The 27,658-nt window shown below is 50.6% G+C and overlaps 1 long non-coding RNA gene across 2 annotated transcripts; it reads right to left on the minus strand.

Annotated features, from left to right (window-relative positions):
- Window positions 1-27,658, minus strand: LOC135363803 (uncharacterized). 2 transcript variants are annotated; one of them, XR_010409872.1, is made up of 7 exons: window positions 27,224-27,658; window positions 23,746-23,805; window positions 19,256-19,357; window positions 18,263-18,370; window positions 16,136-16,207; window positions 2,284-2,364; window positions 1-182 (listed from the first exon to the last, which is right to left on the minus strand). It is a non-coding gene; the product is annotated as an uncharacterized LOC135363803 (long non-coding RNA). The 2 variants fall into 2 exon arrangements; XR_010409871.1 differs by having other exon boundaries at window positions 1-179; window positions 27,224-27,655.

The raw sequence follows: 27,658 nt of genomic DNA on the forward strand, positions 1-27,658 counted from the left end.
TGTGCAGCATGGTTAACAACATGTGTACATATATGCTCTTTATTCCTGAGGGGCTGTGGGGTCTCACGAAGTCTGGATTTCCTATAGAGGGGGCTCCTTTGGAGCAGATGGCCATGCTGACTGCCCTCTGCACCTCTTCAGAGCCTCCCCGTCCTCTTCCACTTACTGGAGAGAGTTCCCTGCTTGGAGAGAGGAGATTTCCTTGAGAAATTTGATGCACTCTGCTTGTTCCCATGAGCCTGCCTTTCAGACCCTCCTGGGGAGTCCTGCAGCTGCAGGAACTAGAGAAGCATGAAGCCAGCCTCCAGCGTCCCCAGTCTGTGGGCTGCAGTCTCAGGGGCTGTGGGGGCTGGACAGAGCCATGGGAGGAGAAGGTCCCGGGCGGGGGGGTGGGGGGGTGAGGTGCAGGTGGGGATGAGCTTGCACGATGGACATCACCCTGCAGATGCGCAGAGGATGGTAGGGGACAAGATGGAAGCTAGAGAGATCAGGGCTGACGGGGCAGTGTTCCTTGCCGGAGGGAGAAGGGGAAGGTGTGGGCTCAGGTGAGGTTGGCAGTGAGCCAGGTTGGGGAGAGAACTGGCAGGGTCTTGGGGAGCATGAGGCCGTGGGAGTCACAGAGAGGAGGACAGGGTGGGGGGCCAGACTGCACCCTTTAATGCCTCCCTGCCACTGCTTTCTGCCCGCAAACCCAGTGGGGGCTCCTCTAAGCTCTGCTGGCTGGGCTGGGGGGGGCCTCCTCCCCTCGGGGGCAGCCGGCTGTGGACCCACTCCTGTGACATCAGGCTCCTGGGAGGTCAAGGACCTTGGTCCTTCCTGTCCACCCACAGCTGGGGCCCCAGCCCTGGACCTCGAGGAGTGTCTGCTGCCCATCCCCCAGACATCCAGGCACAGGGCCAGCCTGCAGGGGCTTCATCAGGTGGAAAGGCCCTGCCTTAGACATTTGAGTCATTGGAGACTTTATTGTTCTCACGACAGAACTCTCCAGTCCCAGGGAACCGGGAGTTTGGTGAAGTCTCTCATGAAATCTGTTTAAAGCAGCAGAAATTGGCTGGATATCAGTACCAGTCGGTGAATTTGCCGTGAATGGAGCAACCACTAGCCTCCCTTTCTACCTCCGATTACACTGGGGGGAGTCCTGCTGGGGGAAGGGGCAGAGCGGGGAGGGGGGGCTGGGATTTCAAGGCCCCAGGGCTGGCTCCAGCCCCGCAGCATCCAAGTGGCTCCTGGCTGTGCTTGGTGACAACTCTCACAACCGGGAGGTCTCTAGTGATGTGTCTGGGACTCCATCCTGGCTGGCATTTACACAAAGGGCAAGATGGCAGGCTGGCCGCATTGAGCATGATCGGGGGCTTGGAGGAACAGGCGACAAAAGAGGGGAGACTCAGAGGGTCCCAACAGACTGGAGCAGAGAGATGACCTAACAGTCCCCTGGAATGTGGGCTCTGTGAGGGCGGGGCTGTCTGTGTCTGCAGTGTGAAATCCCGAGAACTCGGAATGGTGCCTGGCCCGTGGTAGGTGCTCAGTAAACACTAGGTGAAGGGGGACGAAGCTAGCCAGGTTTAAATGTTTGGTCCTGCACTTGGATCTACAAGGAGCCAACGCATGTGGCTTAGCGGTCACATTTACAAATCCTTGCAAGTCTTCATGAACACTAGCTTGAAATTAGGGTGTGATGCATCCCCAAAACCAGCCGGTCTTAGGGTGCATCACGGGTGTGGGGTAGGTAGAAGGCTGGAGGTGTTGATCTGAACCACCTATGTGACTACAGAGTCTACGTGGGAGTGGCTGGGAAGACAGGAGAGGACTGGCCTGGAGAAGAGGCTCAGAGGTGTTCTGGAAAGTTCCAGGGAGAAGCATGGGTCTTGAACAGAAGCCACTAGGGGGAAATTTGTGGACCAACTTCAGCACATAGGAAGTTGTCTGAAAGGGAAGGGGGTCGGGGGATGGAGGTCAGGGATGCCCACTGGTGTGGGGCTCAGCTCCAGGTGGGAGGCTACCCGCAGTGAGGTTTGGGGACTTTCCTGGGCCTGGCCGCAGGGTGTAAGACGGCAGCCCCACACGCCCAGGACGTGGCCCATGACTCCTTGGATTTGGACTCGGGGGGGCCAGGAGTCCCGCACTGACAACACAGGACACCCGTCGGGGGCTCCCTGCCGGTCTGCCCAGGGACTGAGTCACTTGCCCCTCCAGAGAGCAGTTCCCTGGAGCAGATGGTTTATGTCTCTTCACAGCGGGGGACGACCCAGCATAAGGAGCCACTTATCTATTATTCCAGTTTACCTGAAGTTTTCCCAATGTTTTGAAGGATTTTGTCCAGAATTGATAGTTTTTTATATTGCTCATTTTGTGAGTTCTTCTTTCCTGTGGAAAAAATAAGTACAATGATCAAGATTTGGTCAATCATGAAGGCATGACCCCAAACATCTTTCCTTTTCAACTTCAGAGGCCTTCAGGGGGCCCAGAACCAAGAGTGTATGGTTTATGCTCAGGCACTCGGTGGAGACTTGCTTTCGTCATACTTTCTCCATTTTCTCCTTACCCTCTGAGGATGTGTTTGCCTGGTTCCCCCTGTGGGTGATGCTCTTGGTCACTTGGATGCTGTCCTTGCATCTGGACACATATTTTGTAACACATTTCACTCCTCAAAAGTGCGAACTTCTACCCTTGCCCTGTCCAGGCCTTTTTAACAATATTGTGTGGGACTGGTCTTGCCACTGGGGAGAGGGGCAGATTGTGGGTTCATGGGGTCGGTCCAGGGTGGACCGGCAGCACAGAGTCGGGGTGGGAGAGGGCCCATGCAGAGCAGCACCCAGCCTGTGAGGCTCCCTTCCTCGGGATGCAGCCTTAACTGTGGCCCACAGGGTCTTCTTACCCTTCTCCTTCCCAACCTTCCCTACTTTCAAAGTGTATCAAGGAGATCCACCCCCCTGAAGTTCTCCCAAAACTCCATTTGAACACAGCCAGGAACTCTTAAGAAAAACTTTAACTTTAGCACATTTATATTTGTCCAACATATGAATCCGAAGTTGTTGCTGGCTGGTCTGCATCTCCCACTGCTCTGCGGGTGTTTAGAAAAGAACAACCCCTTATTTACATATAAGCATCTAGCAGGTGCTCCGTAGGTATTTTTTGAGTGAGTGAGTGAATCTTTTGTTGAAGCTAATGCCAATAGGAAATTAATGATTATGGCATAAAATTACATGTGTCCCATGGGACTCTTAGATGGTAATAGAACCTGAAGTTCAGGCACACTCTGGATGTCGGGAGTGGTGCTTTGGGTCATGAAGACTTTTCAGACATTCTGGAAATCACACAGGCCATTGGTTATTCTGGCAACAAGAGAGGGAAGCTCTCTGCAGAGCCTTCAAGCTGCTTTAGGCTTTTAAAATATTACTCCCAAGTTATTTTAAGGCAACAAATTCATATTTGTAAAAAGTATTATAAGCTTATGGTAGAATTTTAAAATTTGAAAAAGAAGGTCTGTGGAAAGTAAGGCCATTTCCAATACTTGACCCCTCATTTCCAGCTTTCTCCCGGAGGCCACGATTGCCATCTGTTTCTGTGTCTTCCAGTGACAATCTACACCACAAAGATTGTTGCCAACATCACCCTCTCACTGAACACTTCAAGCCACATTTACATTTTTTTTAGAGGAAATAGCTCAGGAAATTTTGGCAGACAATTCAGGCTGACTGACTTATAGAAACATATAATTCATCAATAAGTATAAAAATTTTGCATCTTAATTTTCCTTATTTATGGAGTATAATCTATAGCCTTTAGGATTCCACATATCATGGTAACATTTACATAGGCCTATGTAGGTGTGGTTCCATTTGAACATCAATGCACCTGATGAGGCTTTTGGGAAATGTTTACTTTCCATTTGTAGATGAAATCCCAGTTAGGCAAAGCAGCTTTGCCTGAGGTCACCAAGATGGTGTGAAGCCCGGCTGGGAAAGAATCCTTTCAGGCCATCCTGAAGCTTCTGTCAGAGTTGAAATGCAGGGCTTTTCATAGCTATAGGATTCCCACATGGGTTCCCATGTGGAACCACATGGGTGAAAGTCCACTATCTGAACTTCCATGCATGGAAAAGATGGAGTAACGAGGACCAGGTTTATCCTCCCAATTTAATTTAAAAACTAGGAAAAACGATATGAAACAATGATTGCCCATAATCAGACAATGGCAGCAAGGGACATGATCCCTGAGAAGGGAAATTGACAAGGGGCTCCTCATGACTGCTCCCATTCCTGCCTGGAGAGTTTTGTCAGCATAACAAGTGAGGACATAGGCAGAGCCCTGTGGTCTCACCAGGAGGAGATGGAATTGGGAGAGGCCAAAACAGCTAGAGAGGTCAGAGAACTGGGAGACCTGCAGAGGGTTGTCCTGAGTCTCCAGCTGAGTACAGGTCAGTGAGAAGCCGTAGGAAGCCTGGAGATGGAAAAAGAACCCCCCAAAAGGGTGACAGAACAATTTCCAGAGCTCACACAGGCCAGAAACAGATGGTGTCCCCACTGGTACACATAAAAAGCCTCATTAGACACAAGGCATTGGGGAGGGTACTCAGAGTTTTATTGCCTCAGTATTGGGGAATAGTCGCCTGAGAATAAGTACTGCTTGGTCTTAACTAACAAAGCTTAAATGAGAACCTCAAAAGGATCAACTCTTTCAAAGTTATTTAACTGGGTTCAAGATCAAAGCTTTTGTATTTTTTAAAATACAACAATATGCAACACTCAACAAAGTGAAATTTATAATATCTGGCATCCAAACAAAAATGACCAGGCATGAATATAAGCAATAAAGTATGATCTATAAAAAAACAACCTATAACAAGAAGAATTAATCAATCAAAAGTGACCCAGAAATGACATAGATAATAGAATTAGAAGGCAGGGCTATTAAAGTTTATCATAGCACCATACCCCATAGTTCAAGAAGCATAAATTCTCAGATTACATAAAAAAGCAAGACTTACTTGTACACTGCCTACAAAATCCCACTTTAAATATAAAGCACAAGTAGGTTGAAAATAAAGTGATGGAAAAGATCACCCAGGCAAATGCTAATCAAAAGAAAGCTAGAGTGGCTATTTAAATTTTAGACAAACTGTCTTTAGGAGCAAAGAATATCACTAAGAATAAAGAGGGTCATTTCTTAATATTAAAGCAGTAATTCATCAAGAAGATATAACAATTCCATTTTTTTATGCATGCAGATGAAATGCAATGAAAGAGCTTCGAAGTACATGAAATGAACAGTGGTAAAACCAAAAGAGATGGTGAGCAAATCCACAGTTATCATCTGAGGTTTCAATTCTGCTTTCTTAATAGTTGAGTCAACAAGGAGACAGAAATTCAATAAAGATATAGAATGCTTGAACATGATGGTTCACCTACTTGATCTAATTGACATTTATAAAACACTCCACAAATCAACAACATATACACATTCTTTTCAAGTGCACATGGAATACTTGCTAAAGTACGATATATTCAGGGCCATATGGAAAGTTTTAAAAAATACGTTAAAAACATCCAAGTCATATAATGTGTGTTTTCTGACCAAAACGGAATTGAATCATAAATCAATAACATAGTGGTATTGGAAAAGTCTCCAAATATTTGAAAATGAAATAGCACATATCTAAATGGCCTACGGGTCAAAGCACAAATTTAAAAGTAGAGTTATAAAGCATTTTGAACTGAATGAAAATAAAAACGTAGCATATTGAAATTTGTAGGATGAGATTAAAGTAGAGCTAAGAGGAACTGAACGTTCATAATAAAGAAGAGGAAAAGTCTCAAATCTACGACCTAAGTATTCCTGTTAACAAGTCATTTAAAAAAGGAGAGGAAAAAAACCCTCAAAATAAACTGAGGGAAGAAAATAATAAAATTAAGAGAGGAAATGACTATGATGGAAAATAGAAAAATAATACAGAAAAATGAAACCAAAAGCCTGGTTCTCTGTGCAGTTCAATAAAATTGATAAACTACTAATTAGACCGCTAGGGATTTTAAAAAGGGCACAAATTACTGGTATCAAGAATGAGAGAGTTGACATCACTATAGTTCCTGCAAACATTAAAAAGTGTAATAAGAAACTATTATGAACAACTTTTACTCTTTAGATGAAATGAGCAAATTCCTCTAAAGACACGAACTACCAAAGCTCACTAAGGAAGATATAGAGACACTAAATAGCCCTTTATCTACAGAAGAAACAAAATTTGTACTTAAAATCTTTCCACAAAGAAAATATAAGCCTTAATGTCTTCATTGGTAAATCTATCAGACATTTTATGTAGAGGTAATATCCATTTCATACAGACATATCTAGAAAATTGAAGAAAAGGGGACACTTCCCAACTCCTTCTGTGAAGCCATTACCTTGAAACCAAAACTAGACAAGAGCATCAGAGAAGAAAAAAACTATAGGCCAACATCACTCATGAATATAGATGCAAAAATTCTGAACTAAATTTTTGCAGATTGAATCCAAAATATATAAAAAGGAAACTGTATCATGGGTTTATCTTGAAAATACAGGTCTGGTTCAACACTCAAAAATCAAGACATGTAATTCACCATATGAACAGAATAAAGAAAACCAACTGATCGTTTCAATAGATCAGGGGTTGGCAAGCTATGGCTTATAGGCCAAATATGGATCAGCACTGGTTTCAGTAAATAAAGTTTTATTAGAATATAGCCACACCCATTCTTTTATGTATTGTCTTTGGTTACTTCTGTGCTACAATGGCAGAGATAAGTAATTGCAACAGGGAACCATATTGCCCTTAAGGACTAAAATATTTATTATCTGACTTTTTACAAAAAAGTTCTCTATGCCCACAATGGATACACCTAAGTTTGAAAGAATGTCCGTTCTTACCATTTGTATTTAACCTTCAACATTGTACTGGAGCTAGTGGAGTAAGGCAAGAAAAAATGAATAGAAGGTGTAAGTATTGGAAAGGAAAAGAAAATATCTATTCACAGATGATATGCTTCACTATGTAGTAAATCCCCAAGAATCTACAGGAAAGCTTCCAGAACTGAAGAGTGAATGGAGCAAGGTGGTAAGGTGCAGAGTCTTGTACAAAACAATCACATTTATATACACTAGAAATGAACAATTGGAAGTCAAAATTTAAAAAAAGCAGGATCATTTATGATAATGCCAAGACTATGAAATATTTGTGTATAAATCTAATCAAATATATGCAAGGTCTTCATGCTGAACCCTACAAAACACTGGTGAGAGAAACTGAAAGGGACCTAAATAAATGGCGTCATTCATATTTATTTGAGAGACGGAGAGCGAGCACTAGTGGGAGGAGGGGCAGAAGGAGAGGGACAAGCAGACTCCCTGCTGAGTGGGGAGCCTGCCATGGAACTCAATCCTAGGACTGCGAGATCATGACCTGAGCTGAAGTCAGACACTTAACGGACTGAGCTACCCAGGTGCCCCTGAATGGCATCATTCGTGAGTTGAATACTGAATACTGAACACTGTTAAGAAGTCAGTGCCACCAAACCGATCTATAGATTTGTAGCAATCCCAACCAAAGTCCCAACAAAATTTTCTGCAGGAATTAATGAGCTGTTTTTAAAAGACAAAGAGACCAGAATAACCTAATTGATTTTGAAAATCAGAACAAAGTGGGAGGATTCACACTACTTGATTTCAAATTTTGGTATCAACATATAGTGACCAAGACAATGTGCTATCTGAAGAAGAATAGATCCTAGGTCAATGGAACGAAATAGATCCCAGAAATAGGCCCACATGTGTAAGATCAACTGATTGTCAATATATGTGCAAAGGCAATTCAACAGGGAAAGATGAGGTTTTTTTTCAACAAATGGTGTTGGGACAACTGGATTTCAGTTATGCAAGAAATCAAACCAAAACAAAATAATCCTGACCATACACTGTATATACAAATTAACTCAAAATGGATTATAGCCCTAAATGTAAAATCTACAACTTCAGAATTTCTAGAAAAGAACATAGAAAATGTTTGTGACTTTGAATTAGGCGAAGATTTCTTATATTTGATACCAAAAATGAAAATTGATCCACTGAGTTTGACTAATATTAAGAACTCCTGATCTTTGAAAGACACTGCTATGCAATGAGCCACAGACCGGCAGACGATCTTTCCAGTCACACATCTCACAATACATAAATACCTCTCAAAACTCAACAGTAAGAAAACACCCATGAAAATGGGCAAAATATTTGAAAAGACACTTGACCAAAAAAGATACTTGGCTGGCAAATAAACACATGAAAATATGCTCAACAGTATTAGTCATTGGGGAAATGCAGATTAACACGACAGTAAGTGTTGAGGAGGACCCAGGGCAGCTCTCACTCTGCCGACAGTTCCTTACGAAGCAAAACACAGCGGCCACGCCGTTAGCTGTTTACCTAAATGAAAGAACACTTCATTCACCCAAAACCTTGTATGCAAATGTTCCCAGGGGCTTTATTTGTAATTCCCAAACCTGGAAACAAGCCAGATGTCATTCGGCTGGTGCATGATGTGTAAGCCAGCGGCGGCCACCAGGGAACACTGCTCAGCCATGGAAAGAAAGGGACAGCGATAGGCAAATGTGCATGAGTCTCAAATGTGTTGTGCGAGTTGAGGAAACCAGACTCAAAAGTCTACATGGCATACGTGGTATATGACGTTCTGGAAAAGGGAAAATGATAGAAACAGGACACAAGTGAGTATTTGCTAGGGCTGGAGGTGGTGGAAGGAGCGGAGTACAGAGAGCATGGAATTTTTGGGTGATGCACCTCTTCTGTGTCATGTTTGTGGTGAAGGTTACGTGAGTTTGTAATGAGGATGAATTTCACTATAGCGCACTGTATCCTACCGAAACACAGGATGTCTAGTAAGAATGCCTAACACGTCTTACGAATCAGGATCTGCCCCCACGTTCTTACCTTTGTCATCTAATTTACTCGTCCCAGCAACCCCACTGCTTTAGGCACTCTGACCCTGGCTTACAGATGATGAACTGTAGGTTCAGAGAGGGGTGGTCACTTAACTTAGCCAAGAAGAGGGGGAGCCAGGGTCTGACGGACTCCTACCCTCTGCCTGCACTGTGTCTCACGTTCCCATGCCTCACAGAAACTTGTCCATTCGCACCCCCTTTAACCCAGAAAGACGTCAGGAGGGTTAGCTAGATTCCCATCGGAAGATGACAAATACCAGTAAGAACCAGGGTTAAGATCAAGCCGAAAATGATCATGCATCAGGGAAAGGTCCTATTACATGATCAGTGGCATCCTGCCACTTAGTAGCCTAGGAGAACTATTCCAGCCCAGGAAGGAGAGCCAGTGAGTTTCCGAGAGGTGCCCTGCTGTGTGGCCAGAATTTCACATTAGAGATTCATTCCTTGGAGCCTACTTTAAACCCTCTTTGCCTCACAATCCCAAGGCGTGGCTCAGGAGGCCAGTGCTGTGTTCACTATAGGTTTATGTCTTTGGGGAAGGCAGGTGGTTCAAATCAACAATGGGTCCAAAACACTTGGGGTGGCTCGGCGTGTGGAACAAAGGTGCAAGAGACCCACTGTCTGTGAGCCTGTCTGTGTGTCCATTTGGGGCGGAGGCTGGAGCTCAGGGAAGCCTGTCCAGGGGGAGATACCCCGCCTGCGGCAACAGGAGCAGGATGCGTGTCTGCTCCTGGTGGAGCCTGGGTGTCGAGGGCCGAGCACAGAGAAGAGGGAAGCCCGAGGGGCGCCCCAGCTGCGCTGAGCCGCGGGGGCCCCTGACAAGGTTGCAGGGACTGGCGTCGGACCATCTGTGACCTGCACCGTCATTTCTAATGGCTCAGCCTAATCTGTTAGTCCTCAGGGAGGTGTTATAAACTACTCATTCCTTCCAATTTAGAAGCCCCCAAGTCCCCCAAACCACTGCTGGCCAGAGACAAAGATGATGACTGACTGTTTTCCAAGGTGACCATTTGTCTACAAATAATATGGGTTGACTTCTAATGTAGTTTAGACGAAATCACTGCAAACTCTGGGGGTTTTGGACAACGGACAAGCAAAACTCCACTTTGTACTGAAGTCAGTGCTGAAGGGAAGAGAACATCAGGAAAACTGACTGCCCAAGAACTCTTGAGGGGAGATGATTTTATTTCTGTGGGCAGGAGAAAGTTCTAGATAAATCTGCCCACAAAGGCTGGGGAGGGTCATGCCTGCTGGGGGTGCCAAGCTCTGCGGGGCTCCAGGGCTCCTGGTCCCCACCCCTGAGGCCCCACAGGGAGGCAGAAAGTGCTCCCTGCTGGCTTCTTAGATGGAAATCATTTCCTGCAGTGAACACCTGAAAGGTAAATCACCACCTCATTGTTCTCCCTGGCAATGTTTCCAGCACATTAACAGAGCAGGTGGGATCTGCCAAGCGAAAGACAGGAAGGGTGGAGGTAGGGGTGCTGGGCCGCCCACAGAGCCGGAAAAACCAAGAGCTCGTCAGCAGAGCTGGTCTTCACTGTTCTGGGCGGCTGTGGGAAACCGGCTGGCACAGGGTTCTTTAGGTGTCCTTGGAACGGGTGTGACTCCCACCCGGCAGCTGGAGCAGGCCCTGGGGCCCACTAGGGCGAGAGCCTCGGTCTGCTGGCCTCACAGGCCCCATCTGGGAAATGGGCCTGACGCAGGGTTGCTGTGAGGGCCGAGGGAGAGCTTCAGAGGTGACAGTGCAGGGCACACCGCGAGCCCTCCCAGGGCAGCAGCATCACCGTTACCATAATGCTCATCACGGTCACTGAGGAACAGTTACCCTCATGACGACGCTCTGTTGACAACTACGTGCACTGTTCATCAGCTCACTCGCCAACTCTGCAAACATGAGTCAGTGGCGACTGGGAGCCAGATACAGGGGCCCAGGGGCACCGTGCATGAGGCTTCCTGGAGGGGCTCACGGTCCGGTGAATGTCACAACCCCCAGTGGGGCCACGGTCTGCCCCATTCCACGGACGCACACAGAGGAGTGTGGGTAAGCGCGAGGGGAGTAGACAAGAAAGCCTCCATTAGAACGCGTGCAGCATCCCGGTGGGTTCCTCCAGGTCCTCCCAAGGAAGAGTAGAAGTTCCTGACTTGAAGAAACAGCTTTTCAGGCCAGAAGATCATCTTAGACCGGAAGCTCTCTTTCCCTCAGATGAGGCATGTGTCCACACACAGGTCTGTGCGTCCGCCCCTACATCATCATCATCCAGTGACCGCCGCACTGGGCATCTTCCCACTGTCTGCTCATTCTGTGGAGGGGGCTACGTTCACGTGGCTTCTGGGGAGAAAATAGATCCGGTGGGTGCTGGGTTCAGCAGTGACTCCGCTGAATGCCTGCTGTATGCATTACCGTGGGCCCGCGTGGCACCTTCCAGAGCCTGTCTGTCCTGGGTCCCCCCTGCGGTGCTCTGGGCCTTGGGGGTGGGGGGGATGGCGTTGCAGGGATGCAGGTAGAGCGTCTGAGTTCTGTGGACGAGTCGTCCTCTGGGAGACGGCTACTCTCTCACTGGCTGCAAAATCCGCTTCTCCACATCGGGGAAGGCAGTGAGAGCGGCTTCCCATGCTGGCGGTCTGGACTGCCACCCCCGTCTGGGAACTTAAGATCCACATGCGACAGTGTCAGGCCTGTCCACAAGTCACCTACCCCCGCCCTCCTCCATGCCTACACCCACACGCGGCCTGTGGGCAGCCATGGGGACCACTGGCTTGTGGGGCCCTTTCTCCTGCAATGAGGAGCTGAAGGGCCCCTGGAGGTAATGTCATCATGGTTACAGGCAACATGGTGCTGGCTGAATTTCCTCCTGATTTCCCTTCCACAACAATGAAGCTCAGGGCAAAAACACAGGTTCAGCCCACGAATGAGACATGGAATGCTCTTGGTATTACAGCAGCTGGACAAAACTGAAGGCCCGTCAGTCTTGGCTTAGGAGTGGGAAGACTCTGGAAGGTCACTTCCCTGCCAGACCACAGCCTCTCACAGAAGAGCTCCCACGGTGGGTTTGAGATTCTAAGGGTCCCAGACACTGGTCACTCAGAAGCAGCCTTCTGGCCACCTGCCCCGCCCCACCCCCGTGAGACCCACATTCCCCTCCCGTCCCTGGCCAGCGCCGGTTAACAGGGCCCGGACGACCATGACGGGAAACAGTGCAGCAAAGAAGACAGGGCTTCTCTGAGCCTCGCACTATTTCTTAATTAAATTAAAATGACAAAGTATTTACTGCTTTTTTAATGCAGTCCACATTCAGTGGGGAAACCCCGTGGCCTGTTTCCCAGGCGCTGGCTTGAAGGTATCTGCTGCCCGGTGGTGTCATGGGTCACCCTAGAGGCCTTTGGTGTCCTTTGGAAACAGGGTGGCCCTAATCCCATATGACTGGTGTTATTATGGACACAGAGACACACGCACAGGGAGGAGGCCACGTGGTAACATGGCAGAGGTCAGGGAGAGGCTTCCACAAGCCAAGGAACCCCAAAGACCTCGGGGAAACTACCAGGGGCTGGGAGAGCATGGGAGATATGCCTCACGGCCTCCAAGGGAACCAGCTGCTGACCTTCACCAGGGACTCCTGTCCCCGGGACAGAGAGACAATCCGTTCTTGCAGTCCCTCGTTCTGACCGACGTAAGAACCGAGCCCAGGTGCCCAGATGGATAACGCAGCTGGAGCCCGCTTGCCCTGCGGCGTGGCGAGGAGCCCCCGGCGGCAGGGACGGAGCTGTCATGACCTAGGTCTTTCTGTCTCGGGAAACAGAAGTGCCATCAGCACGTGCGCTCTGCTTTCGTTCCCTTCTTGTGTTTTAAGTGTTGGTGCCAACCCCGAAAGCTGATTTCATGGCCCACTCATGGTAGCAGTTTGAAAACCGCCTGCTTGAGGGAACCTCTTCCTTTGGAAAGGTGGTGCCAGCACCCACAAAGGCGGTGGTTTCTCTCCAGATGGTCCCATTGCCTTGTCTCGTCTTTCTTCTCTGCCAGGCTTGTCTTTGTGGTTCGCCTTCCACAAGCTTCTCTTTTTCCCACCTGCTTTTCCAGCCGGATTCCTCTGGGCCGCCGTCTTCCGGGCCCGTTTGCCCTCCGAGTCTGTGAGCACCGCGGGGCCAGGTCCTCGGTGCTTCGTCTGTGGGCCCAGAACCAGCGCCTCGTGCAGCGTGCAGTGACTATTGAACTGCCTTTCAGTTGCTTGTGAAGTTGTGAGAACATTATGGAATCTTGCCTTTTCTCAGTGTTAATGAATCAACATTTTCTCCACACATTCCCCAGCAGCATCTTTGCTGGTCTTGTGCTCAAACAAACCCCAAGGTTTCGGGGTCCCCTTCAGCTGTGGCGCTTCGTTAATTCATCCAGAACCCACAGACACCTGCTCCGTACAAAGTGCAGGGTGGCAAGGAGGACACGACATCCCCCTCGGGAGGCCACAGTCCACGGGGGAGGGGCCACAAAGGGCTCCTGTGACCGGTGGGTGGGGGCATGGAAGCAAACCAGCCTCGATTTCCCCAGGAAACCAATGATCCCAGCTCCACCTTACATCTTCCCCTCAGTTTTTAGGAGCCAAGTTGAAGTGGGAGCTGCCTTAACCCTTCTGTTTAGCTTTTTCTAAAATATTAGAAGGTCTAACTCAGGCTGTAGCAGGAAGTGAGAGAAGCAAAGAAGTGATGCAGGCTCAGACTCAGTTTTCTTGACCCTTCCCCCAGAGGGAGGCTTTGTACTTCACGATGCAGTTTCCTTTTAATTAAAGGGCTGACACAAGATCCAAGTATATATTGTATATATACAGGCATATAGCTTAGTTATTTAAAAATGAAGAAATGGACAAAAATACAGCAGGTAAATTGAACTAATAAGAAAGCAGATCGTGGCGATCCTTATATCAGAGAAAGTAAAATCTAAGCCCCAAAGCATTAAACGTGACAAAGAAGGGCTCTTTTTAATACTGAAAGCTAGAGTTCACAATGAAGAGATAATGCTCATGATAATCCACACACAAAACGTCACAAGAATCATGCTTGTAAAGCAAAAACTACAAGAAATGCAAGGATACACACACAAAAACACATTTATAGTGGGGGAATTTGCACACCATCCTAGTAAAAGAATCAGGGGAGAAAATAATAGGGAAGCAGAGAGGGGGCTCAAAAACATCGTTGATAAGCAGACATGATAAATACACACCAAGCACCCTTCCCATCCTAACAGCAGAGGACACACCTTCTCAAGTGCTTGTGTAATATTCACAAAAACTGATAATATATCAGGTCGCAGAGAAAACATAAGTCAGCCACAAAGTGGAACTATTAAAAACACTTTCTGATCATAGTATAATAAAAACTAGAAATTATTAACAGAAACAAAGAGAAAAGGTCCTACCACCTAAAAATTGGAAAACGTTCTATTAGACAACTTTTGGGTAAAAAGGAAGTGCAAACTAAAATGTATAGAATTTCTGGAAAATAATGATAATTAAAACACTATATATGAGAATCTATGGGTTATGTTTAAAGGAGCAGAGCACCAACCACTTATTAGTAACATGAAATAAATGTATTACTCAGCTCTAAAACTGGAAGACAGGCAACAAAGTGCACTATAAAAAAAGCATAAAAAAGGAAATATTAATGACAAAGGTAGAAATTAATAAAATGCAGAATGGAAATATAGTGAAGTTAGTTAATATGTCAATACCCTAGCTTTTGGGAAAAATTAATAGACAAGCTACTAGTTTACCTGATTAGAAAGAAAAAGAAAAAGCATATATTTATAAAATAAGAAATGACAAGGGGGAAATAGCAGTGGGGACAAATGATATCTTTAAAATAATGAGTTAATTTAGGGACCTCCATGCAAATACATTTGAGAACACAGAAGGAATGGGTCGTTCTCCAGGGAAATGGAGTTTGCTAAAATTGACTCCATTTGATTAAGAGAGACTAAATGAATTGCTTTTCCTGGAAGAAACAGGAAAAGTTACTAAGGAACTACCTGAGAAAAAACAGAAGGAGATGGTTTCACAGGGCATTTCTAACAGATCTGAAAAGACCAGATGGTTTCAGTGCTCTAAATCTTCTTTTTTTTTTTTAAAGATTTTATTTATTTCTTTATTGGAGAGCGAGCGAGAGAGAAACAGCATGAGAGAGGAGAGGGTCAGAGGGAGAAGCAGGCTCCCCGCTGAGCCGGGAGCCCGATGCGGGACTCGATCCCAGGATCCTGGGATCATGACCTGAGCCGAAGGCAGTCGCTTAACCAACTGAGCCACCCAGGCGCCCCAGAGCTCTAAATCTTCTAAGAGATTCAAACAGGAAGGAAAAACCCTTAAATTCTTTATTGTGAATTAGGTATAGCATTGACATTTCAACCTGATAAAGATAGTACAGAAAGACTACAGACTAATATACACCTATGAACTGTATTTGGGTTCAAAAATACTAAATAAAACATTGAGGAGCAGAATCCAAAATAATCAACATGACCAAGTAAGATTTATTCTAGGAATGCAAGGTTGGTTCAATATTGGAAAATCCATTCATACACCACTTCACATTACTAGGCCTAAAGAACAAAAATTTGGTATTGCCAAAGAATGAAAAAGACTATGACAAAATGTAAAAAAATTGATGGATACTTTCTTCAGTTGTTAAAATACGTATGCCTTTGTCCTAGGACCAGAATCTTATTTATTGGCTAAACACTAGGGGTATTTTAGCTAAGATGGTGAACAAGGCACAGAAACCCACTAACTCTGCTACTTTTGACCATTATTCTCGAAATATGAGCCAATGCAATTAGATAAACCAATGAGATGCAAAAATATTGGTAAAGAAGAAGAAAATTCTATTTGTACATGATAATGCAATATATTTGGAAAACCCTAAAGAATCAATGATAAACTGAACTGAGGCAATAAAATAATTTAGTAAGACAGTAGAACAAGAAATTAACCTACAGAAATCAATAGCACTCACACCCACAAATAAAACAGGTAAAGCACATGGTGGTAGAGCCGTTCTCATTCATAACCAGCGAGGCAGATGACTGGCCCGCCCCGGGTCTCCCTGGCACGTAGGCAAGGTGGTTACCAAGTAGCCGTTACAGCCCTTGGAAAGTCTGTGCTTACCACCAGGAGAGATCTGTGATCCACCATAACCCTCAGGACTGCCGATTTGGTAACTCTCATCAGTGCTGGGTTCTTTGATGACGAACATGGAAAAAACAGGTGGACATTGTTTTGATTACACACTTATGAAGGTTTTGTCCCATACTTTATTTTAAAACTTTAAGTTGAAATGCCAATATCATTTTCAAGTTTAATCTAAAAATGTGGCCTGGAAAGTTATCATGCAAGCATCGTGTCAGATGTCATCTGACTATTAAGAATATGTATTTACTCGTTTGCTGACCCAGCCTCCCAGTTATGAGAATTTACGTGTCCAACAATAGGCAAACACATGCACACCGGGCTGTTCCTTGCGACATCGTGTGTGACTGCAGAAACAATGTAAACAGAAGCAAGTAGAAAGACCACACGTGGGCAGGAGCCACGGTTCCTTCTCTGTGACAGGCTGGAGCGGCTCTCAGCACAGAGTGTGCAGGGAACAGGGCAGAAGCTGCGAATTTACGGTGAGCACCTTCATCTAACGAGGGATGGAGATATGAGTGTATGCTCATCTCCTCATTTGTACCAAAGGGAACACAGGACTCTTGGGGTTGCTGCCCTGGGGATGCACATCATGGTGGGCTGCTAGTAGTTTCCGGTATGTACCTTTTTCTATTGTGATGACTTTTAAAACCACGGTAATGCTCACATATTCAAATATAAATATCTAAAATCAACAGCACGAGGAGACCAAAAAAATATGCCCATAGTAGCAATGAGCTAAGAAAGACATGCAGAGAATGGGCAGGAGGAAAGACCCACTCTAGGTGACTTTGCAAACTACATATTTTTGGAGACAAAGAACTCCTCACAAACACCATTCTCCTGTTGGCAGATCTGATTTTTCCAGGGGTGCAGGGTAGCAAATTCTAAACCTCTAGGACTAGGCAAGTGCTTAAATTATTGTGGAAAATGGGAGCCATATTTTTAACAAAGAGTTGCAAAGGAGCAGGAGGGAGGCCTGGAGGAATTCTGTGATATTGGGTGGAATCAGATTATCAGCTTGAAGTCGTGGTTTTATGTAGAGAAGAGGGTGGGCGACAGTACAATCTAATTCTGTATGTGTGTGTGCCTCTCTGCATGTGCACGTGTCTGTGCGTCTCTGTGTGCACATGTGTGTGTGTCTGCGTGTGCGTGTGTCTCCGTGTGTGGTCACACATTTTCCAGCCCTGCCTGCGGAGGGAGGCTGGAAGGATTGGCATTCTCCTCAAGTCCGCCCAGCACCCATGTCTTCGTTTCTAAGTTCTGTCCTCTGGGAAAAGAAATCAGACTCCAGGGCTGGGGCAGGGAAAGGGCTAGAAGCCTAAAAGTCCTCACAGCGCCAGAAATTAGGGAAGTGTTCAAGAGGAGGGCGCAACAAGACAGAAGAACCAAATGGATGGAGCCCCCAAGGCAAATCTGCGGTGAGCCAATGAGGCAGGAACAAAGGAAAGAATGAGTAAATATGGGACAAGCTCTTCCTCGGGGCAAAACTCCCAATAAATAAACAGAGGGAGTGAGAGAAGCAGAAAGTTGCCATTTGACAAGGTCCTGCCTCAGGGCCCAGCCCCACACCTCGCAGGGCAGGTGTCCCCTGAGCTGCACAGGTGACCTTTCTTCTGTGTAGTCTTCAGGGTAAAGGAAAGATCTGTCACCCCCAGGCACCGCTTGGAGCCTTGGCCGACTGGAATCCATGTCAGCCACTTCGGCTGTTGGAGGGACGCTTCCCCCCACTCCTGGGGGCCTCCCTGGCTGGCGGGGGGCACTGGCTCTCCCCACCCGCCCCCGGGAGGGGCATTGACCTAGCTGGATTTGGGAGGGGCGGGCAGTGTGGAGGCCCTTCCTCTGGGCAGCCCCCTGCCTGCAGGGACGTTCCTGCCTTCCTCCTCCAGGCCGTGCTTTCCCGAGGTCAGAGTCATGGGCAGGGGTGGGCGGCTGGCGGTTCCTTGACAGAGCTGGAAATCTGCCCACATCGGGTGGGGCTGCCTCCCTGTCCAGCCACACTTTTCATCCTCCATGACGGGGCTGTCCCCATCTGCCCCTGCCTGGCTCCTCCGTCCTCCCCACTGGGTTCTCCACGCAGGTAGGGGATTAGCGGGTTGCATTTACCATTATTGAAAATTTTGTCCTCACTGCCAAGAGAGAACTGTGAATTATCTGGGAGTCCATGATAATTCTGAGGAACACCAACTTGAAAATTCTCATTCAGGATGGGATCTTTGATGAAGAACATGGAAAAAAATAAGGAAACAATTGTTTGATTACACACATATGGACATTTTGGTCCACACTGTATTTTATGGAGTGCTAATGGAGTGTTCAAGTTCTACTGAAAATGTGCTTTGGCAAGTTAATATGTAGGAGAGTCAGGCATCATCTGACCGCCTTGCACCCAGCCGTGTGGGCCTCGGCAGATGTTGGGTGATGCTAATCCTAGGAACTGGAATTTACATCTGGATGCACAATTTCTAGACAAAGCTGAACTTTCTTGCTGCTGAATGTAGTTCATGCACTGCGTGTAGATTTCGGATACCCAGCTCTCCCCTTAGCAAGTGTCACCCAGACACTCGGCCTTGGCTCTCCACGAGCTAGTTTATGGGTCTATGTGCATTCTGAACACCATGAAGCTGCACTTTGGAAAAGCACGTTCTTTATCTTTGCTCACTACCAGCCAGCTGGCCTCGGGTAAGCGCTTCAGACCGTAGTTTTAGCCCCCGTGGAACGGGGTCATGGTCACCGCCCACTCTCTCCAAAGGCTTAGGTACGCGTCAGTGTGCTGGTAGTTGAAAGTTCCTATTTCCATGTGCCCCGTTTTCCTGCGGTGGCTAAACCCCATTCGCAGCCTGAGCACAAGACCTTGCTTGCATGTGCACCCCAGAGACCACCCCAACATAGAGGGAACTCGTCTCTGCCCGCCCGGGCTTGACCTCCTCGGTCTCGGGAAGGTTCTAGAAATGGCTTGCGACAACTGTTTCTTTCACGTTTCATTTGCTTTTGCCCCAGAAGTAGCTGGCCTTAAAGAAAGCAGAAAGATGGGATTGTGTCTTCACCACCACAGACCCAGGAATATATGCAATTATAGGTTTAAAAATGTATACTTGCTTTTTTCCGTGAATAATTTTGTTGCTACTGTTGATGCCGTCCTTTGTTTTCCAGCCATTGATGATTTATTTGGATCCAACATCTCTCGGACTAGCATTTCATCTTGGGAAAAGCACACAAGGACATGTTAAAGCCAGCGGTACAGGATCCATACCTTTCTGCTCTACGCGGACATGAGGCAGTCTATGAAGCAGGGACTAGAAACAGGGACTCGAGGAGCACCATGCAGACGGGATTTGGCTTCCTAAAGAACCTTGTCTGGCTGGGAGACCTCTGCCTCCCTCAACAGTTTCTGAAACCTGAGACCATCCAGATACCCTGGACGAATAAGCACTGTCCCCCAAAGACACGATGCTAGAAGCCTGACCCCAGGTGCAGTCACACTTCTCGCTGACCCCGTCATTCCGTCCCCTCTGAGACTTTTCCCAGGCCGTCCCTGTGTGAGCACGGTGTCCTTCCTGATTTCTGCATGACGCAGCATTGCTTTCTCCCTTTGCGTCTTCCTGACCTCTCCCAGGAAGCTTTTAACATAAGAGCACCGGACTTCGTGTCCGACAGAGGGGACCCACGTTCTGGTTTTGCTCTCACTGGACCGTGATCCAGGCAGCTTCCTCCTGGAGCCTCAGTTTTTTCATCTGCAAAATGGGTCTGTGTTTATCTCCTTGGGCTTGTTAGGAGGTTCACATAAAGCAGTGTGCAGAGACAGCATTTAGCACAGTTGGGGACCGTGATGGAGGCTAAATGCAAAGGAAAAGGGGGCAGTGGCAAGTTGCCCCATCTCTGCAGCCCAGCGGGCACCCTGACTGGCTGGTCCACGCACTAGGACTGGAGCCCCTCCAGCAGGGTGACCACTGCCCTGGTTTGCCCAGACTTTCCTGGTTCAGCAGGCAAGTGCCACATCCTGGGAGCCCTGAGGTCCTGGGCAAAGCACACGGCTGTCCACCCTGGCTCTGGGTCATGGGAGATACATGAGTTCAGGGGGAGAAGACCTCAGGTGCCACTGGAAACCAAGATTTGGCCGACATGCCCGGGGAAATGCTCTGGGCGGCTCTGCGGCTTTCCTCCTCAACAGCCTCGCTGTCCTCCTTCCTCCCCACAGAACCTGAACTTTGTCCCCGGGCCATGTGTGCATCCCAGAGGAGCAGGGCATGCAAAGGGCTCCGAGAAGAACTTCGCTTCTCCTGGCAAAGACCGCGGGTGCTTCAACCTGCACCCTTCCTTCTTCCCGCCCTGGGAGTGGCCACCATTCTGGAGCTTCGGACACCACCCATGACCACAGGCATGAGCTCAAGGGATGCCGGGGTGGCCTCAGGGACGTGGCTGGACGTCACTGAGCGGCTGGTAACACAGCAGCGCAGCCCCTGGGTGGTGGAGCCCCCGCGCTCTGCTCGGCTCATGTGGCCAGGGGCATTCTTCACTGCTGCCCTACTCTGGCTGCACCTGCTTCCACCTTGGGGAGACCTCGGCCCCTCTTCTGGGCCAGTTATGATGCAGAAGAAGACTTACAGTGTTAAGTCCCTAAAAATCATGGTGTCTAGTTAGATTTTGGGTCACAGAGAAGTTATTCATGTGAATAACAAACATTTATTGAGCACTTACTGTGTACCAGAAACTGTCCAGGTGCCTGGAGGCAAGGACGGCCCAGCCCTGGCCCCTAGTCTCTGTCCTGAGCAAACCGGCCACGTGTGAGGGGCAGGACTCTCCATGTGTGACCGTGCACCGCACCTTACGGAGCACCCACCAGGGGCTGAGGACAAGGGGGCCCCAAGGCGGGCAGGGACCAGCAGGGGACAGGAGCCCGACTGAAGGGCACAGAGAAGTGGGTGCTCCTGGAACCAGTCCACCTCGGGAAGGAGGCTGCGGTGGCCTCCTGGGGCCACTAAATACTATCAGCTGTGGATGTCCCCGCTGCCACAGGACAAGCTCCCATGGACAGTGTCCATCCTCAGGGCCAAGGGGAGCCCACAGCCAGCGGGCTTCGCTCCACTTCCAGAGCAGGAGGGGAGCAAGCCGAAACCTAACCTTTCAACAGCCTCCAGAAGCACCGTGCATCTGATTGTCGCAAAAACCTTCAGGGAGCCCGACAGTTGTGCAAGTGAGAAAACTGTCTCCAGGGCGCCTGGGTGGCTCAGTTCGTTAAGCGACTGCTTTCGGCTCAGGTCATGATCCTGGAGTCCCTGGATCGAGTCCCGCATCGGGCTCCCTGCTCAGCAGGGAGTCTGCTTCTCCCTCTCCCGCTCCCCCCTCTTGTGCTCTTTCTCTCTCTCACTCTCTCTCTCAAATAAATGGATAAAATCTTTAAAAAAAAAAAAAAAAAAGAAAACTGTCTCCAGATCATGCCTAATTTCTTATGGTTACATTTTCTTTTCTGGAAAATGAGATATTGAGTATACAAATGGGCAATGACCAGACCTACATAAAAACAAAACCAGCCACTGTGTCAGCCGCAGCCCAGACAGCCGGGCTGCCATCGAGAAGTCACCCCTGCAGGAAGGTGATTCCAGCAGCAATCCTGGAAACCAGACACCCCCACCCCCCGGGGCCACCTGCCCCTGATGTCCTGAGTCCTGGGACCAACCAGGGAAAGCCCAGGGTGCTTCGCTGACCCATCCCACGGGACCCGCTTCTGGTTAGCTGCCCCGGTGTCCCGGCCCCTGAGCCGTCCCCGGCCGGCGCCCATGTCAGCACCCCTCACCAGCTGTCCCTGTGCCACCCTGAGGTCTCCCCGCCCCACCTGCCGGGGTCTCTGCCACACGCACGTGACGGTGGCCTGGCCGACGGCCTGGTGAGGGGAGCTCTGAGTCCACAGCCTCTGCTGTTCTCACCTGGTGGACTTCGCGTGTTTCCAGAGACACGGATGTCTCCCTCTCACGGCTTCCCGCTCTCCGCCCGGGGGAGGTGTGTGTGTGCGTGTGTGTGCGTGTGTGTGGTGGGGGCTGGGGGGGCAGGAGCCTCGGTTCCCCCTCTGGGCTTTAGTTGAAGAGCCCCACAACGTCATCAGAAATCCCAGTGACTCTATCCTTTCTTTTTCCCAGGTAGTCGGGACCTTGGGTGGCTGGCCCACGGGATGGAGTGGGTGCTGGTGACCAGTCCTGTGGGTACCGAGACTGTCAGACCCGCCAGGAAATTTAGGAGTATCGGCCACCACCTCTCCTGACCTGGGGGTGCTTTGTTCCTGCGGGGCCGGTTCCCGGGACTCGCGGTTGCCCTTCCAGGCCGGCCCGGAGCTCAGTCTCCCTAACCCGAACGTAGCGTTTGAAGGGAGTCTAACGCACCCCTGCGCGGGGCGGAGTCCTCCGTGTACCCGAGTTCTCTCCACGCCCTGAACCACACAGAGCTGATGTTACCATTTCATCTCACAGACGGGCTCTGCTGCAGGGACAGGAAGGAACCTGCGGGCATCAGAACCGCGTCTTCTGATTCTGAGACAGGATTGCTTAGGTGAGCGGCCGGTGGCCGCCCCACAGTGAACTAGAACATTCATTCATTCATTCACTCGCTCATGTAATCTGCCAATCTACCTGTCTGTCTGTCTACCATCTCTCTGGCAGTCAGAGGGGATTTCCCGAGCCTCTGCTACACGGGACTTGGAAATGGGGTCAAGCCCAGGGTCCTGGCAAGGGCGCTCCTAGGAAGGGTCCATGTCACCTGGCAGGCATGCGTTGTCCTCAGAACTCTGCTGTCTGAGTTTCTAGGCCTGGAGGGCAGCCCAGCGTCATGCTCCCAGGCTCCTTCTCCGAGAGAAGGGAACCCCCAATTCCCAGCCCCGAGCCCCCTCTCTCAGCTCAGAGGGCTTCTCTAGGCTTCACTTGTACGAAATATAAGATGAGCGTTGGACCAGAACAGTGGACTCTGGAGCTCTGGCCACGTGGACACACGTGGATCGTATCTGGTCCAATGGAGATGTCCTCTGGTTGCAAAGTGCACACCAGATTTTGAAGACTCAGTGTGATAAAACGCTGAAAATATCTCATGAGTGCTTTTATGTTGGTTACCCATTGAAATGGTAACATCAAATAAAATGTGGTTAAATTAGTTTCACCTGTTTCTTTCTTCTAAAAAGATACAGCTACTAGAAAATTTAAAATATCTGTGGCTTGCGTTGTATTTCTCTTGAACAGCCCTGTGAGCTCCCAGGTTCCCAGCACAGCAGGACTTCGGGCAGGGCTCGATTCCGATTCTGGGCATTGCTAACGAGCTCCCGGTGACTCAGCCCTGCTGGCTCACGACCTAACTTTCAGAAGGGATGTCCCAAGGCCCTTCTTTAGTCCAAAGGCCTAAAATTCTACTTCTTTCTTAACTTCTTGGGAGTTTGACTCTTCGGGTGTAAGCATTAAAGCTAAGGGCCACGGGGAATGTGATTCTAGCCTCAAACTGAATTGCACCCCTCCACCTTGTGCAAGGAGCACCAGGTTATCTGGGAAACACCCGCTGACAAGCACCCACCCTTCCAGATACAGACCGGATGCTGATATGAGGAGGTTCCTTACCAAATACTCCAGGCATATCCTCCTGACTTTTTGAACTGGGTGGCATTTCAGTGGTTGGACCTACGGGGGAAATAAATACCCTAATAGTTTAACAGTTCATTGAATTTGCACCGACTCCTCTCTAAACAGTCTCCGTTTTGGGGCGCCCACCAGCCTGCTGCAGGGGAAGAGCCCTGCCCGGGGTTCCCAGGACCGGGCTCTCATCTGCAAAGTGGTGAGCAGAGTGGCTGTGTTTGGAGTGACGCGCCCTGCGCCTCTTGGGCAGCGCTCCCTGGCGCGTCCCTCACAGGGGAACAGACGTCCTGGCTCCAAGGACGCCGCCCTTGCAGAGCTCCGAGGACAGCCGGCCAAGAGGGACACGCACGTCCTTGTGCAAAAAGCACACTGTCGCCTCCTCGCCGACTGGAGGCTCAGGGATAGGATCTGGGGAACGGGAGTGTGGACTGCTGTTCCCCTTGGGGTTCCCCGGTGGGGAGGGGGTCCCCCTCGTCAGCACAGCCATTCCAGGCGGTCTGTCTACAGGTAAGACGCGGGCTCTCCCGGGGGAGGGGGCCGGGCCAGACGGCAGACTTCCGTGGGCTCCCTGGACGCCTGAGCTGCAGCCTCTGGGACCCGCCGCGCTGGGGACCCGGCTGTGTGCGGTGACTGATGCGGGTTCCCCGTGGCGGCAGCACCAGCCGGGGGCTCCCTGCCACTCTTCTGGCTCAGAGCGGGGCGATCCTGGACCCTGTCCTCGACTCGAGGTCCAGGTCAGCCTCTCGTCCAGCCCCCAGGCAGCCACAGGCTCCCGGAGGGGAGAGGGCAGCCCCGGGACCGGCCGGGCAGGGCCACCGGCTGCAGAGCAAGCCAGCGGCGTCTGTAGACGCTCGGGTTCCAACAGTAAACCAATGACGCCGCTGATTTTCAAATGGGTTTAATGATGGACAATCTGCATACCAATGGACTCATCTGCGCGCAGAGGGCTTGGAACAATGCAGGAAATCTATGTAAAAAGGTCTGCGCTGAGATGACAATCGCTTCCCAGTGTGCTGACCTTCCGTAAACGAAGCAAACAAAAGTACAGTTCTCTTTGGATGAGGCATTAATGAGTCATTAAGAATGGGTACAGCTGCGTCTGCAGGCACTTTGTTAAAAATATTCTTTTCATTTTGTGTCTGTCCCGTCATTATAATGGAAGTATTGTGCGAGTCGGCCAGTAAGCGTGTGCAGAAAAATATTTATGTCTTATAATATGCGCACGGTTTTTAAAGTGCGTCGTCAACTGCGGTTGCGGGGACGTGTTTCGCCTGTTGTCACCCCCAACTGACAGTCTCTGGGCTTCGAACCGCCAGGCGCCGGAGTTACCAGGATCCCCCGGCCCCTCCTCCTCCGTATTTGCACAGTGCCCAACCTGGGCACCGGGAAGGGCTCCTGCGGACCTCTGCAGTTGAGCTCTGGTTAATTTGGGGCAAACGAGGCAAACCGGGCCCATGGCTGACGCCCCAGTCTCTCCTCGGGGTCAGGCCGACCCGTGTGGCCGACGGCAGCGCTGTCCGGGGAGGCGGTGAGCCCCCGGAAGCATGAACGGGACTTCAACTACCTCCATTTTGACCTCAAACTTTCTAATTGATGAAGTGCTTCTTTCCGGCTTATCTCTTCACTCAGGCGAGAGACGGGCCAACATCCTCGGATGGGAACCGACATTGCCCCTCGGGGTAAGGCCTGCCCGGGGCCGGCCAGACCCTGCCCGGGACGGACCGAGACACCGACCGGACCTTTCCGCCCACCTGCCCGCACCTGCCGGCCTCTGGCCCCCGTTTCCTCATAGAAGCCTGCGGGTGGTTTCGGCACCTGGGAGGTGTAGTCCGCCGTCTTCCCGGCTTCGGTCTCACTGAGATAAGCTTTCCTGCGTCCCCACCCCGTCTCTGTGCCTGCGCTTTCGGTCAGCGCGAGTGGCCACAGCTGGCCTTTGTGGGGCCCCTGTGCCCGGCTGCGGCCATAGGAACCCGTGTTCGCTTTCAGGAAAGGATTTCGGCCCTTAACTGGTCTTCCGAGCCGGGGCAGAGGCCGGCGGTCCCCCAGGGCTCCCCGTCTGGGCAGGAGAGCCGGTCTGGGAGGGGCAGGCTGGCTGTGGCGGCCGCAGGAGCGCTCCGTCCCTCCGCGCTGGGGCCCGGCCCCGGGGACGCGGGCTCGCGACAGTCGTGAGCAGGAAGGGGCTGGAGGGACGCGCGGTGCCGTGGGCGACACTCGGCCCCCACGTGTCACAGACCCTTCGGCTCCCACAGCCGCACAAAGGACACTCCTCTGTAGGCGCCTGGGAGCTCCGGCTCCTTGAGACAAGGACGCTGGGGACGTTCGCGTCTTCCCTGACCGCCTGCCTTCTCACCCCCGCCCCGGCCAGCTGGCCTGGCCCCTCGGGTCAGCGCGGGCACGGCGAGGCCGGGAGGGGGAGCGCCGTGTGGGGCTCGGGGCCGAGGCCGGGGGCCTGCTCCCAGGAGAGCCGCACCAACCCCTGGGGGACCCTCCAGGGCCCGCGCGTCCACCCCGGGGAGCTGGGGCTGGGGCACCGTCCCGGCCCGTTTCCTTCCGTCTTTGGGGACCTCTGAGGAAGGTGGACGAGGGGGGCAGGTGGCCTGAGCACGGAGCTTCCTGGCGGGAAGTGGGGGGTCACGGAGCACCCCTTCCTGCCGCCCTGTGCCCTCACGGCCTGCGAGTCCCCGCCTCCCCGGGCCGCTCTGATCCTCCACGCCGAAGGGGCCAGGACGAGGACGGGAGCCAGGGGTGCGCGGGGGCCCGCCGGGGGTGATTGGAACTGTCCCCAGCGAGGGCCTCTGGGACCGTGGGGGACTGAATCCGGCCCGTGCCCGCGTGTTAAGGACGCTGCCTGTGGCTGAAAACCGGCTTCGCTTAGCAAGAAGAGGTGTGCGTGGAAGGACGGGGCCCGCCGGACGCGGCTACCGCGCTCCCAGGAGCAATGAGAATACGTGTCGCGCAAGGTGCGGGACCCCAGCCGGTGTGCAGCTGACACCCGGGGTGCGGGTTCTTTACGCTATATTCCTCGACTCTGGGCGAGTGACACATTTTCCATAATAAAGGCGATTGCGTCCTATGGAGTTCTGGCTTAAAAAGGCTTCAAAGAGGGGCGCCCGGGGGGCTCAGTCGTTAAGCGTCTGCTTTCGGCTCAGGTCAGGATCCCAGGGTCCTGGGATCGAGCCCCACATCGGGCTCCCTGCTCGGCGGGGAGCCTGCTTCTCCCTCTCCCACTCCCCCTGCTTGTGTTCCCTCTCTCGCTGTGTCTCTCTGTCAAATAAATAAATAAAATCTTAAAAAAAAAAGTCTTCAAAGATAGAAAACGGTTCAGCGCACTCCATTCTCCCCCAGAAATAAACGATGAATTGGGAAAGGTAGGGAAGGCCCCGGGGGAGAAGCCGTGGTGGCCGGATTCAGCCCCGGGGAGGCGAGCGTTTCGACCGCCTCGATAATCCACTTGTGACCGTACCTGAAGTCATATTGATCGGTTGGAGCTTGGCTTCATGCCAGCAAGATAGCAGCAGGACGAACAGGGTCACTCCTCTGTTCCCTGCCATGTTCTCTCCAGCCGAAGGAGGAAGACCTTCCCCTAAGGCCCTCAGCTTCGCCCACCTTGGTCTCCACGATACCGTGGAATGTCCGGGGACCTGTGACATCACCGCAGGAAGTGAGCCGGGTCCTGCCCTCTGTGGGGAGGGTGGTGTTCAGGGACCTGTGACATCACCGCAGGAAGTGAGCCGGGTCCTGCCCTCTGTGGGGAGGGTGGTGTTCAGGGACCTGTGACATCACCGCAGGAAGTGAGCCGGGTCCTGCCCTCTGTGTGGGGAGGGTGGTGTTCAGGGACCTGTGACTGGGAAGAAGCCGGGAGGCTGACTGGGGCAATAGGGTAACAGAGATCCCCTTA

Source organism: Mirounga angustirostris, unplaced genomic scaffold (genome assembly GCF_029215605.1).
Source record: "Mirounga angustirostris isolate CCGP_5_RB_7025 unplaced genomic scaffold, mMirAng1.0.hap1 SCAF_3, whole genome shotgun sequence".
NCBI classification, from domain to species: Eukaryota; Metazoa; Chordata; class Mammalia; order Carnivora; family Phocidae; genus Mirounga; species Mirounga angustirostris.